The sequence below is a fragment of the Alosa pseudoharengus genome, unplaced genomic scaffold (genome assembly GCF_046254945.1).
Source record: "Alosa pseudoharengus isolate Yale_2024_CS ecotype anadromous, Long Island Sound unplaced genomic scaffold, YU_APseudo_1.1 YU_APseudo_1.1_scf_4, whole genome shotgun sequence".
NCBI classification, from domain to species: domain Eukaryota; kingdom Metazoa; phylum Chordata; class Actinopteri; order Clupeiformes; family Clupeidae; genus Alosa; species Alosa pseudoharengus.
In genome coordinates this window covers 17,496,454-17,511,558 of record NW_027468774.1, presented here as the reverse complement: position 1 = coordinate 17,511,558, position 15,105 = coordinate 17,496,454, and positions in this window count along the sequence as shown.

Genomic DNA, 15,105 nt, shown 5'->3' with positions numbered 1-15,105 from the left:
CAAGCCCCATGTGCCACACGCCTTTGCCTGATAATACCAACACACACAATACACAGGGTGAGTCTGTGTTTGAGAGAGAGACTGACATAGTCTCCTCCTTGCCTTTGACGACTAATTCATCCCTTTCCTTCTTCCAACTATGCAACCTCTACTTTTACAGACACACACACACACACATACACACACACTCAATTAGTGTAAATTGGGAACATATGCTGCTCATGTGCCTGCCCCCAGAGACAGCTTCTGTTCTGATGGCTCCAGACTGCGTTCCTGCCCACCGTGGTCGCTCTACTTTGTAACGTTCTCTCATGCTAAAATAACGTTCTCTCATGCTAAAATAAGCTAGATTATGTGAGCTGGATAACTTGTTATCCCAAGCATTACTGCTGTGCTATGTGACACACTCTATATTGTCTCTTATTTATGTGCTATAGGAAACTGTATGATAATATTTTGTTATGCTGTGGAGTGTTGGTGTGCCAGTTTATACTTCATAGCATTGTCTTATACATGTATATGATCTTCTGTTTTGTGCCATACGGTATTATGTAATGAGTTGCTTTGCTGCACCGGCTTGTGTTGTGTCTTGATGTGTCAGGCTATGCTTTCTTGCTTGTGCTGTTTATCATCTGGTGTTGAATTGTTTAAGGTTGTGTTATGTTATGTCCTGTTATGCAGTGCCTATGCCTTCTTTTACCTTAACATAACAGCATCAAATACATTTTGATTACATGCTGGCTTATAATAATTCACACTAAGAATTCTGACTGGCACTGGCAATACAAGGAGCGGCTGGTACTGCGTTATGTATCTTTCTCGTACAGTGCAGTAACATGGCTCTCTCCAGCCGTTTTAGACACATTACTGTAGGTACCGCCTTAGCGCTAAATGGGCACCCAGTAGATCGAAAATTGACTACAAGATGGATAAATACCAATTCATATGTCAGTGCTTTAAAGGTAAACTATGCAGTATTGGCAATTTCCTTACTGTTTTCTCGGTTTTTGCTTCTTTTTCGCTGGCTCTGTCATGACGAAACTCCATTGCTACCTTTTTCTAGCCGGAGCCTGGCGTGTATGTGTATTTAAATGCAGTAAAGCAATTCGTTACACTCGTTATACTTCCTGACACTGAGGCCGTCGGCCCGACGGCCCACAGTTGCAAGGGTGGTTTTTCCGCTCACAGGTGCTAGGGGGAAGCGAGACGGCCACCATTCAACCCGAAAAAAGCCATATAACCATTCCAATGACTCTGACGCTGTTAAATGAAGGTAAATTAAGCTAAAAAACGTGCATATTAAGCTAAAAAACCTGCATAGTTTACCTTTAACACTGAGCTGTCCTGAGACAGTCCCCCTGTCCCCAGTCCTCAGCACTGTCCTCAGTCCTGGGTCACTCAGGGCGGCCCTCAGTGGGCTCTGGCAGATGAGTGAACCCTCCTTCACCAGCTCCACAGCGGCTTCCCTCAGGTCGTCTGCAGATGCCTACGGATCAGATGCCTCTGCATGTTTCTCACCAGCACGCTAAAAATAGTCCTGGTGTAACAAAGCCACACACACACACACACACACACACACACACACACACACACACACACAGACACACACACACACAGAGGGAGAGAGAAACATGTAAACACACACACACACACACAGAGGGAGAGAGACACATACGCACACACACACACACAAGCACTCAGAGATGACAGCATGGTCCAGGCCCATTAGGCCAGAGGACGGTCTGGATGGAGTCCCAGGTTAGAGGACGTCTCCGCCCGATCCCATCCACCATCTGCTGCAGCCTGAAGGCCGGCACCACTGGGGGCAGCCAGCAGAGAAAGAGGAGGAGGAGAGGAGAGGAGGAGAAGAGAGGAAGAGAGAGGGGCAGAGGGATGGAGAAGAGCAGGCCTGGCCAGGGCAAGACCAGTTTGGTCAGGTGGGACACAGGGTCGTCTGTTACCTGTCCACCTTCAACCCTAACCATCTGCTACTGGGAAAGAGGGAGCAGAGAGAGAGCAAAGGAGAGGGAGAGAGAGAGAGGAGGGAGAATGGAGAAACAATATGGAGAGAGGAGAGCTGGAGAGAGAGAGAGAAAGGGGAAAAGTGATAGAGTGTGAAAAAAGAAGGAAAGGAAGGGAGCTTGAAGGAGCTATGGAGTAGGAGCTGAGAGAGAGAGAGAGAAAGAGAGGGAGAGAGAGAGGAGGGAGAATGGAGAAACAATATGGAGAGAGGAGAGCTGGAGAGAGAGAGAGGGGAAAAGTGATAGAGTGTGAAAAAGGAGGAAAGGAAGGGAGCTATGGAGTAGGAGCTGAAAGAGAGAGAGAGAGAGTGAGCAAATTACATAATGTTCTATAACATTAAACTCTACCTCCACTAGCTGTTCTGCTGATTTCTTTTGGCACCGTTTAATAGATCATTCATTCTCATTATAAAGCACTTTCTCTTTCATCTCGCTATACCATCTGTTTTGGCACCACTGCCATCCCGTGGCTTTAAAGGCGTGCCAGTCCCGCAGTTTGAAGTTGAGGAAAGGGCATATATATATAAACAAACAAGGAGAGGAAAAGATGCCAAAAAAAGCATAGTTGTAAATACAGAGGGCCAGATGGACAGACAGACAGACAGACAGAGAGAGAGAGGAATGTGGAGCCATATGGGCGAGGCCTTGTCTGTCTGCAGGGGATGACCTGTACTGGGGGGCGGCGGGGGCAGTTTGGGCTAGTACAGATCTGTATCACCTAAACTTTAGAATCAGCTTCTGCACCAGGAGTTGCCAGTCACATTCACCTACCCAAGGTCCAGTGCTTCATGCCATTGAACATTTCATTCAGTCATTGAGTAGATGCTTTTCTCTGAAGCGAATGACAGTCCAGGTTAAGACGAGGACTCTTACTGCTTGCTGTGACCGTAGGTCTTCATCAGAACTCATCAGAAGCATATAAGGACTAAAAGTAGCTTCTTAGGAGAAACATATGGTGTGACATGAGAGTTTGTTTAACTATTCATCTTCACTCACTCAACTCCCAGACAGTGGTCTTCACATGACCAGTGGTCAGATGTGGCGACATATGGAACTTTGGCCCTTTGTGGCGAGTATACAGCATCTGGAGACGACATGTAAGAATTGAGGTTGTGAATTGTCGTGAAAGCCAGTGAAAACAGGGCTAGCTTACCTCCTTAAAACCACTCACAGCTTAACAAATACACAAAACACATTTACAGCATTAAATAAGCACCTGAATTCCATTGAATTCATTTGCAATACTCACACAAATCATGTTAATTATTCCCCTCATAATTAGACCTCATTTCCCCAAGGTCATCTTCAAATGTGTTGAAATCTACTGGGCATCTTGCCCTACCAGACCTCACCCCTCATGTCCTTATGTAGCTGGACCAACCTGCAACCACAGTGCCTCTTTGTAAGTAAAACTGCCCCATTTTCTCTGTAAGAACTGTAAGAAATAACCTCAATATTTTCTGCCTTGCCCTGTCGCAGAAGACCAAATATGACAAGTAAGGCAGACACGCAGACACACACACACACACACACACACACACACACACACACACACACACACACACACACACACACACACAGCCTCAGGACAGGAGCTGTGCTGAGGACACAAGAAGAAGATGGCCAATGCGAGCAGACAGACAGACAAGCTAGCAGCCAGACGCATAGACAGACATATGGAGAGAGACAGGACCAGACAATGACTCAGAGAGTGGCATATCATTACACAGATTGGACAAGGGAGAGAGAAAGAGAGAGAGAGCGCGAGAGAGAAAGAGAGAAAGAGATAGAGGGAGAGAGAAAGAGATAGAGGGAGAAAGTTTTTTAAGAAAGTTGTGGCAACAAACTGACGCCTTTCTGTAACTGAATGGATATGAGAATGTAATTGGTGTGTGGGTCATTGACAAATATGGCTTTTAAAAATGTGTTTTCAAATAATCTTTGAAAATGGACAGAATGTGAAGTTGGAAGACTGTGACAAGTCTTAATAGCTGTGCAACATAGGGGTTTTAATACATCTATCTTAACCATCTGAAACGCAAGTATCAAACGCAAAGCGCAAGTAGCTTTGTGGGCGGATCTTGGGCGCCGCTGTTGCTATTTTACCAGCGGGATAAATGACTGATGCGCCCGACCCAAATCTAAAATGAGTGTGTGTGCATGGGGGTGTCTGTAGATCGAGATCGAAAATAGCATCTGAATTTGCACTGACTTTAGACCAGGATGTTCCTGGTCTGTGGCGGAATTGTTTTCTGAAACTGAAAAATATCAACAGGGAACGTTTGCGCAGGAACACGCCTCCTCTTTTCGCTGAACCGCCCCCCGTGGGCGCAATTGCATTCCCTAATTTACCAACGTGTGCCTGTGGAGGGAAAATTCCAATATGCGCTGAATGCAAAATAGGAAAGACACAAGCGCCAGTATACAAAGTCAACTGTGCTGGAGTGCACGATAGGGCCCTGACTGTATTTGCAATTTCATCACCTAAAAAATGTTGTAAGTGGCGCAACCAAAGTTTCTAAAAAAAGCCCACACTTGTTTTTTTTTTGGTAAGTACCGTATACCTGAGAGTGTCTTCAGTGCTTAACACATTATTATTTTGTAGTTGACCTTGGCAATAAAAGTAACTTATGAATACTTTATTGGGTGGGAGGGCGGGTATTTTGGTCTTCCAACATCCAACTTTACATTTAAAATGTGAATAAATACTTTACAAATTAAAAAAAAATATATTGTTTAATAGAATAATTAGGTACAACACATTTTTCAACCATTTCTTCACTTCACTATCACTATTTGAGAGAGATTTACAAACTTTTCATTCTTCAGTAAAGGTCACTTGAGGTACTCTTATGAGGCAATATCCTGTCTACTCTTTTCCCTCTTCAGTTAAAAATAAACGTTCTAAGAATGCGGTCGGACCGCCCTGACATTTCAGATATGCAAAGTTTTTTTAAATTTTCCAAACAATTTAAGAGCTATAAACTAGTGAATTAAATAGTTTTTATTTTCCGTACCTTTTAAATTCTATATTTAATACTTTTCACAGATATATATAATTTTTATGATAAATAAAAAATAGGTTAAAATATACAGGTTTTATAGAATAAAATGATGCTTGTTATGACTCGGACACAGAAATCTACATGTCACATCATTGACATTGAGTGTGTGTGTGTGCGCGCGTGTGTGTGCGCGTGAGTGTGCGTGTGTCTGAAGGAGGTGGCAGATGCTGGCTGGAGCTGGGTGCTGACGCTGTGTGTTTGGGGGAAAATTGAGTCTGAAACAAGGAGGAAATGAGAGATGGGGGAGATAGCGCCACGCACGGCAACTCCAGATGAGCAGGGAGGCCAAACAGAGCGGCCACTTCACATGCACATTAGTCTCTTCCTTCCTTCCCCGTCTCCCTCTATCCAGCCTGCCAAATCCCACTCGGCATGGGATGCAGCACAGGCAGCAAATGGAGAGAGGCTCATTACTGGAGAAGAGTTGCGCTGTGTGTGTGTGTGTGTGTGTGTGTGTGTGTGTGTGTGTCTTTCATCATCCTGCCTGCTTACTTAGCCAGCAATCTGGCTGTATGAATGCACATTACTATTCTACCCATTAAGGCTACCTACAGTAGCTTGCTGTTAGTGCACGCATTGTATTCACATTGTATCCTACCTGCATCACTCTCTCTCTCCATTGGTCCACCTGCCTATTTATCTGTCTCTCTCTGTATATCCATTCATCCATATACTGGTCTGTCTGTCTGTCTGTCTGTCATTCCCATGTCTATTATCTATCTATTGGCTTGACTGCTCATTTTCGAGACACACAGTGAGCCCTCGCAGGGAATATTGAGGATGTAACTCAGCTTTGCTGTCAGAAGGGAGGCAAACGGGGCGGGGAGGGTATGAAGGAGGGATAGAGGGAGAGATGGAGGGATGGAGGCATTAAGTGGGGGAGGAAGAATATACTGTGTGTGAAATGTAGAGACCTTTGACGTACACATATTGAGCCATTAATCAATTATTTTCATGTAATAAGAAAATACCCTGACACTGTCTCACTAGGTCATCAAGGAGAAAGATGGAGAGAGGGAGAGAGAGAGAGTGAGTGAGAGAGAGAGGGAGGAAGGGGTGTGTGGAAAGTGTTGGATGGGATGAACTCTCATGTTTGGAGGTGTGGCAAAACAGAGAGAGGAGGAGATGAAGAGATTTAGGGGTAGCTTTACAAAAGTAGCAATTCATTTATCAAAGGCTGACTGAGGCGGAGTGTTGTAAGTGCCAGGCCTGTGAGATCGGAATGCCGGGATCGATAGAATTCCTGAAATAGCTCGGTGTCTTCCCTCAGTTTTGTCAGATGTCTGCTGGCATTGGTATGCCTCGCCTCAATCCTGTTTGCGCAAGGCAAAGTCTCCGTCTCGAAATAAAAGAGATGGGAACGAGACCGAGATAAAAAGTCAGCCGTGCAGAGGTGAAGTGTAAAATAAAGACATAAAGAAGAAAAGAAGAAAAGCAATAATGGCAGACGGAAAGAACCACATTAAAGAAAGTCTACACATAACTGATACAGCATCTATTACAGCAGATAATACTGAATATATTGAACACCAACCCTCAGCCCATTCACATGTATAACCATGGATTGGTGTGTGCCATATTGGGCGATGGGAGGGTCAGGCTCATTGGTATGCCATGACAGCCCATTCTGGACAGGAGGTTTGTGACGATCAACATGACCCCCTCCCTCCCTCCCTCCCTCCCTTCCTCCCTGACCATCAGTTGTAACTGCAGGGGGGAGAGGGGGTATTAAACAAGTGTCTCCTGCCGAGCACCAATTAGCACTCATTAACAGCCTGAGAGAGCGAGAGAGAGAGAGAGTCTAAAGTCACGATTGAGATAGGAAGCAAGGAAGAGGAGAAAGAAAGAGCCGAGAAGGGTAAAGAAAGAGGAGATAAAGAAAAAGAGAGGAGAAAACCAGAACACGGGGAACGATGAACAGACAAGAAGAGATGAAAAGAGAAGAGAAGAAAGAATGGGGTGAAATGAAGGACATGCCGTACCAAGACAATTTGCAATAAAACCAATAACCCAAATGCCACAGGGCAGGCCATATTGTTGCTACAATGGTTTGCTGACATTACAGACTACATATACAATCAGCAATAATGATGTGAAATTGCTCACTCGGAAGCAGTGGAAGAACAAGCCATTATTTCCAGATAAACACTTTTACCTGAAGCCACAAGAAGCAATTCCATGTTCCAAGAAACGAAAACAAAATGGCATGTTGGCGGAGTAACAGAGAAATAGGAAAGCTTCTTGTTCAAACACAGCACACTGTTGAATTTCAGAATGGCCTCTGGAAATACGCCAGTTTGAGATACAGACTCATTTTAGGTTTAGAGGACATCACACACACACACACACACACACACACACACACACACACACACACACACACACACACACACACACACACACACACACACACACACTATCTGTGAGACAGAGATGGCTAGGGCGGAAGGAAATATCTCTTCTCTTTTTTCCACCAATATCTCCTTGACGTTAATGATTGACAGCGCGTCCGGCCGCGGTGTCCTCGCCTGCGGTTGGCCCGTCTGCCCGTGCTCCTATCTTTCCCGGTGATTTGTATCGCCGTTAGCGATGGTTGCCATGTTTACAGCGGCGGTCTCTCTCTTGCTCTCTCTCTCTCCTTTCGCTTGCTAAACAGCATGAGGGGCAGGAACAAGAGGGTGTGTGTGTGGGGGGGGGGGAGTGCAGTAGTCTGTGAGAGGAGGACATTAATTTGCTTTATCATCTCACCCCTTGTTGCCCCCCTCTCTCTCCCCTCTCCTCCTCCTCCTCCTCCTCCTCCTCCTCCTCCTCTCTTCCAGCCGACTGAAACACGTCTCCACTCTGCCACCTTAATAAACAGCTTGTGTTGGAGAATTGAATTTAAACCAGGGCCATCCAGCATATCTCTGCACAGGGCTCTGGGAGAAGAGGGGAGAGGAGACGAGAGAGGGAGGGAGGGAGGGGGGAAAGAGAGTAAGAGAAAGAGAGAGGGAGAGAGAGAGACATCAATAACAGCGACAGCATTTAAGAGGCAGACAACCTTTACAAGGGAGCACGGCGTTTAACCAGCAGCCACGGCCGCTCGTGAACAACCCGCCGGCTCCTCCCTGGGCAGGCCGCCATGCCAACAGCAGAATGGCGTTCATTCCCGACACTCGAGCCAGCAGTCTGGGACGTCAACCAGTGCCACACCGAGGCAGTTTGCCACGCTTCGATACATCCACAAAAAAAAACTACTTGCACTAAAACACCACAGCATCTCCAAACAGAAGCATGCAGTGTAATGTGTTATAGTAACCAGGAGCTCAGAACAAACCACAACTCTCAGGAGGGAGCATTTACACACACAATGATGTGAGTCATGTATTCTTATACACCCGACAAATGGCAGCAATCTAGAAACTATCTTTCTATCTTCAAAAGGATAGCGAAGAAGCTAACACATAATCCGACCTTGTGGGCGATGTTAGCATACCCCAAAGTCATCTTTATGGATGCTGCCTGAAATCCCACCAGCCTCCCTCCCTTCCTCGATCTCTCCATCTCTCTCTTTCCATCTCTCTCACTCTCTGTGAGTGATAGGTGGAGGGACAGAGGGAGACAGAGCAGCTGCTTTCCACTATCCAGCAGGAAACCTCAGGGCTGCACTGAACACACCACACCCGGAGAGAGAGAGTGCATGTGTGTGTGTATGTGTATGTGTATGTGTGTGTGTGTGTGTGTGTGTGTGTGTGTGTGTGTGTGTGTGTGTGTGTGTGTGTGTGTGTGTGTGTGTTTCTCAGTGTGAGCAGCAGCAAGAGCGCTGGAGGGACTGACACCTGGAATAGATAAGCAGTGGCGCGACTAAGCCACACTTAGCATTCCTGAGCGCCGCGCTTAGGGAAAGCGCTTCAGTCGGGGATGTTAGCCGCTCCCGAAAAAGGACCCAGATGGGTCATTAGCATAGAAAGCAGGGAGGGTTACGGCGAAGCGACTCATCGTTACCCTCAAAGAGTAGTTGTTCAGAGGATAGGTGAACACGCTCACACACACACACACACACACACACACACACACACACACACACACACACACACATACACACACACGCAGACACACACACACACACACACAATCCTCACTTTACATCCCCAAAAAATTCAGACACATGTTAATGTTCAAGAGAGACCTCTCACTCTTTTCACTGTAAAAAAAACATCAGAAAGATCAGAAAGACCAGGCATGTGTGTGTGTATGTGTAGGGGGGTGTGTGTGTTGGGAGTGTGTGTATGTCTTGCTTATTCCGTATGTAGATTTATGCAAATGCATGCACAAGCAGTTACTGACCTCCGATCGCCAGACACAGCAGTGGCAAATATCAAACATTTTGCCCATTTTAAACTTCCACTGAGCCACCTGCCGAAAGGAACAGGAGGAGGAGAGAGAGAGGGAGAGAGGGGGGGGGACACTCTTGAAATTTTTCTCATTAATATGCAAATGCAGGCAATCAGATTTGCACGTTGGATTGAATTAATCTCCGCCACCCCTCCGCTTGTGCTGTAATCACAAATTACAGACGGGCACCTGACAGACGGCTACGGCTTCACATCCTGTCAAGCGGGGGCCTCCACCTCGGGGGAAATAGACCAATCAGTCGGTTCGGATCCGTGCAAATTTACTCCTACAACTCAATCCAGACATTTTCATAGGTGTGTGTGTGAGGGTCATAATCCTGTCAGCGCATCATAGAGAGAGTGAACGCATGTGTGTGTGTGTGTGTGTGTGTGTGTGTGTGTGTGTGTGTGTGTGTGTGTGTGAGTTTGAGAGAACGAGCAGAAAGTGGCTTTAACATGCGTATTTAAACAAACTTCACATTACTTTGCATGCTGAAGAGTCACCCTGTGACTGTGTTTAAAGCCGAGAAATTACAGTTTACGCGGATGAAATGAAATCCTCAGGGCTGTTTTCACAGCACTGGTAATATAGTAGTAACCCTGATGCAACGGGACGACAGTTGACAACACCTCAATGTCACGGCTGTCATTACAGCGATGCTCCTTAAGCAACAAACACAAGGGGGGATGCGAACGGGGGGAAAAAATAAACCTTGCTGAGTGGAAAGTTACTGGGCTGTGGCACAAAGGCATTCCGTCACCCGCGGCAACGTCGGCACACCTGTCGTGTCGCCGTGAGGGATGGTGCGGGGCCCAGGTGCTCGTTAGGATGACAGAGCGGAGCGAGGGACGGGACGCGGCGGCATCCATTTTATCGGCGCAGACGAGCAGCATCGGGAGCTCTCCATCTATAACGAGTCCGCCAGCCCAGCCGTCCACCCAACCAGCCGAGCGAGCGACCGCGGCAAGGTCGTCTGTTAAACGCCGCCGGGAACAAACAACTCGCCGAAAGAGTGCATGGTGGGGACAAACTGTGGATAAACAGGCTTCAGGAGCCGCAGGAGGAGGACTGATCCAGTACATCAGTCTGAGAGGAGAGAGGAGGCGTCAGCAACAGCATGCAGGAGGGAGGAATGTGGTCTGAAGAGATCACAACTGGCTCTGAGCCAAAATCCTAATTGATTTCTTTCAGTGGCATGCTGCAAGAAAACATGGACGTCTCCAAATGAAGTTATTGGGTAATGGAAATGAAGGACACTATTTTAGAAATTCTAAGTAGAAGAAAAATATCATCAAGATAAAATCATCTCTTGGAATCACAATGTGGTAATATTGAGAAGGCTGTCAAGACATTCTTATGGGAGCATTTTCATTCTGGCACTGCCCCTGCCGCCTGTGTGCAGTGAAGGACCAGTCATCCCAGGCAACAGTCGCTTGGCAACATGGTTAAGCCTCTAAACATATTTCGAAGGCTTGAGTGTGACATAAGCTTACAAGGCTCACCGCTTCATTAGTGGCGAGAGAGAGAGAGAGAGAAGAACAAGTAGTTCTCTCCCTCGCCATGTCTTGTCCTCACCTTTATTTCCCATGCTGTAGGCCTCCATGTCTCCCTTTCCCTCTACTTTCATTAATCACCCTTCACTCCTTCCGAATGCCCCCCTCCCCCTCGCCATCGCTCTTCTTATCAGTTTGTCTTTCCCTCCATCCTTCTCTTTCCTCTCCCCGTTCCCTCTACTGTTGCTGCTCGTCGCTCCTCCCACCCCTGGTGCGTTTTGCAGGGGGAATATTAAACAGTCGTCTGTCGTTTGCTCCTGATATTATATCATAATTAGCAGGGGTTCCGAGCTGGCACACCAGGCACTAACAGATGGCACGCTAATTCTATTAGCACGCGCGGGAATGACCGAGCAGCTTTTCGAGCTGGCCGAGCATTGCGACCTTCAAACGGCAGGAAAGCAAGGCGACTGGCCAGTTCCGTAACCGTCGACAACACCCACCCCCACAGCACCTTCCAATCCTCACCTCACTCCGCCCCCATCCCCACAAAATAACAACTATTCTGCAGTATTTTGCAAACCCTTCTTGAGGTCTCCGATCTTACAAATGTAATTCCACACAGTCCAGTACACACTCCAGGTTGAGTAATGCAAAGGGGTGACCTGAGTCTAATGGTTTCAACAAAAACTTAGCCTACGACATTGCCACAGAATTTACTTTTAACTGAGAGTTATATGGTGCTCTTTTAACTGAGAGGTATATGGTGCTCTTTGCTCAAGGTATATGTTATAGCTGTGTAATTACAATGTAATAGTGCAGACACGTGCTGTGTTTTTACTCAGTGATTTCTCACTCATATCTTCTCTTCAGCTTTCCTTCCCAGTCCCATGAGCCCCATCTCTTTTCTAGCCAAACACACCTCACCTCAACTGCTGGGCCAGCACAGAAACACTTGTAATATTTGTACCTTTGACATTGTTTAATGTTTGAAACATCACAGCCTGGCAGGCAGCACAACCAAGGTCATCGATATGCACAAATCGCTAATTTCCACACAAACCCAGGATTTGTTTTCCATGACAAGTACTAGTAGGATACATCATCAGACCTAAACCTCTTTTGTGCCTCTAGGTCCCTTTAGGCAACTTTCATTAGTGACTGTTAATTACCAGAGACGTACCAAATACTTCTCTGCTTAGTTACAAGCCACAGATTGTGGAGGGAGGGTGGCGGTATTTCTCATATGATTTAAAGAAAATAAGGAGCTATACTGGAAGGCATTTGTTTGTCAATGGAGACTGTTTTACTTACTTCTGTAAAGGGAGAAAAAGTGGCCAGCCCAGTGGGTTTGTTGACTTTTGTTGTTGTTTTTTGGAAGGGGAGAGAGTTGTCAAAGGGAGCCATCCTTGCTACTCGTCTTCTCTTTAGGCTACCTTAGACAGGAAATTGAAGCAGTGAATTTCTTTTTTCTATTAAATAAAAAAAACTAATTTAATCAATTGCCTCCCTGATTGCCTCCCTGCTTCCATCCTCCTCTCCCACCTGCTTTACTTCCTTCTGTATTTGCATAATACAGGGGGTTGGTGTGGAGTGGGTGGAGACCTGCTGGGGAGGGGAAATGGGTGGCGCTGGAGCTAGAGGTGATGGGTGCCTGGTGCCTCGGATAAACACTCCTCTTTTAATAACTCTCCACCCGCCTCTCATCACAACTTGGGTTCCTCGGTGGCGAGTAAACAGGCAGGGTGTAATCGCAGGGGCGCTTGGCAAATATCACCGCCGCGCCACCTCTATTTTTATGACTAAATATTACCGCCGGCTGCCACCATGCCAGCGCCCCACAGCACTCTGGGAAAGAAAATACGGACTCCCACCGTGACCACTTTGCCCGTGGGTAGAGGTGACGGACGTATGGAGTTCTAACAAACACATCTCACTGCACTGGCAACTTGCATACACACACCTCATATACTGACACACACACTCACACATTCACACACAACTCACACACATCCACACGCCATGCACCATGAGTGAATAAATGTCCACTTTAAAGGTCAAGAACAATGAAAACGATGACTCCTTGAAACATACGAAGATGCATATGAACACACACACACACTGACTCACACTTTCACTCTCATTCACACACCAACCCCTGCACTTTAAAAGATGGAAATAGCACACTCTCTTGAAAGGTTCAAATGAAAGAGAGAGATTTGTTCAACTCAGACCCAAAGCAACATCCTCTGCAGGCCTGGGTCGTAGACGTGGAGAGAGAGCGCGCTGGCAGTTTGCGAGAGCAAGGTTATTATGAAGAGGTACACTCCTGGGTGAAACAACACTAGAGCTGTATGTCATGGCTTTTATCGGCCATGGCGCGCCGCGGTACGGCCCCTCATTTCCACTGCAGCACTCCGTCTTGTGGATTAGGCGTCTCCGTATCTCTCCTAAGCCAAATCACCCACGCCGCCAATGCCCCGCCTGCCCGCTCCCATCATAATAGCTTCTCACCTGATAATAGAATAAAATTGGGTGTGTGTTTGTGTGTGTGTGTGTGTGTGTGTGTTCACCTTTGATTATTATAAAGACCTTTCAGTTGCCTTCATGTCCAATTTTGTATGTCAAACGTACACAGATATTCACACACACACACACACACACACACACACACACACACACACACACAGCCAAACGTGTACACATACACACACCCACACAGTGTTGCAATTGTTCAGTCACAGGCATAACGTTGACCACATAAAAGGCCTTTACAGAAACATACAGTACACACAATCTCTCTATGTGTCATACGAAAAAGCACACAACCGCTGTTAGCAGATTGTGAATGAAAACAAGTCTAAAAGAATGAATGCCTGCGAGACTAAGAAAGCCTCTCCTCTCCTCACCCTCTCTCTCATGTCGGCTCCTATTTTGGAGCCCACTGAAGGCCACTCTCACCAGGCAGTTGGCAAAATGGCAAAACCTCTCCCAATGGAGCCATTCCAGACTGTACACACAATCACAATCCCATCCACAGATTTCTCTGTACTTTTGATAAACGAAACAGCAGAACTCCAAAATAAAGATTTTAGACACAACAAAACATCTAACCTGATATGGGAGTGATTTTTTAAATGGATACACAACAGAAACAAACAAACTAACCATAACAACACTCGCACACCTTCTACCTACAGTTACTGACATGTGACACATACAGACATTACTTAAATGACATTTATAGTTCATGTTTAATCCATATATTACACCATGCTGTAGTCACAGTCATTTTTCTACTGGGTGTATGAGACAGGCAGGGAGGCTAATCTCGGCGGTGAGCGTCACCTGAAGAGAGGGCGCGTCGCTACAATGGAGTGGCCGTCTGCAGGTGATAGCGTAATGATGAGGATTTTTATTCACGTCGCTGCACACAACTCGCTGTTGACGCCCGCCACCGCTGCTCGCATATTTATCCAATTTGCCATCCAGTGAAGATGTGTCTAATTAGCGTGCCGCGAAGCGCAGAGGACGGACGAAGACGAAGGCCTTCTTCCACTCCAACCCCCCCCCCCCCCCGCTCCTCTCTCGGAGCTGTGGGCAGCATGTAAAGGTGTGGAACGTCAGCCTGATCTCCACTGATTGACATACACACACACACACACACACACAAACACACAGCTGTGCATCCTATTGTGCAGGTGAGCTTTTCACACACACACACACACACACACACACACCTCATTCAGGGACCGTCTTTTAAAAAGTTTTGAGAGAGCAATGGAGAGGAAAGCAGGGTTCGCAGTTTTAAATGGAAGACGTTTGTGAATGACTAGAACAAAGGATTAAAGTGCTCAGATGCATATCTCATTAGGCCCACCAAAGAATGCAAGGTTTAATTTTACACACATTACATTTCCCTCCTCAACTCCCACCATATACAATTAGCCTCATTTTACCAATCGCATATCAAATGCTCCTCACGCAAAACATCTATTTAATCCTATTGCTGTCTAATTGCTCTAAAGCAGTCAGGATTGCTTTGTGTGCCATTAGTGATTGCATTTATTAGGTTAATAGATTCAATTACAGTTTCCAAAGCACTGTTGTAACAGCAGAACATGGAAGAGAAGCAACAACCCTAACTATTTC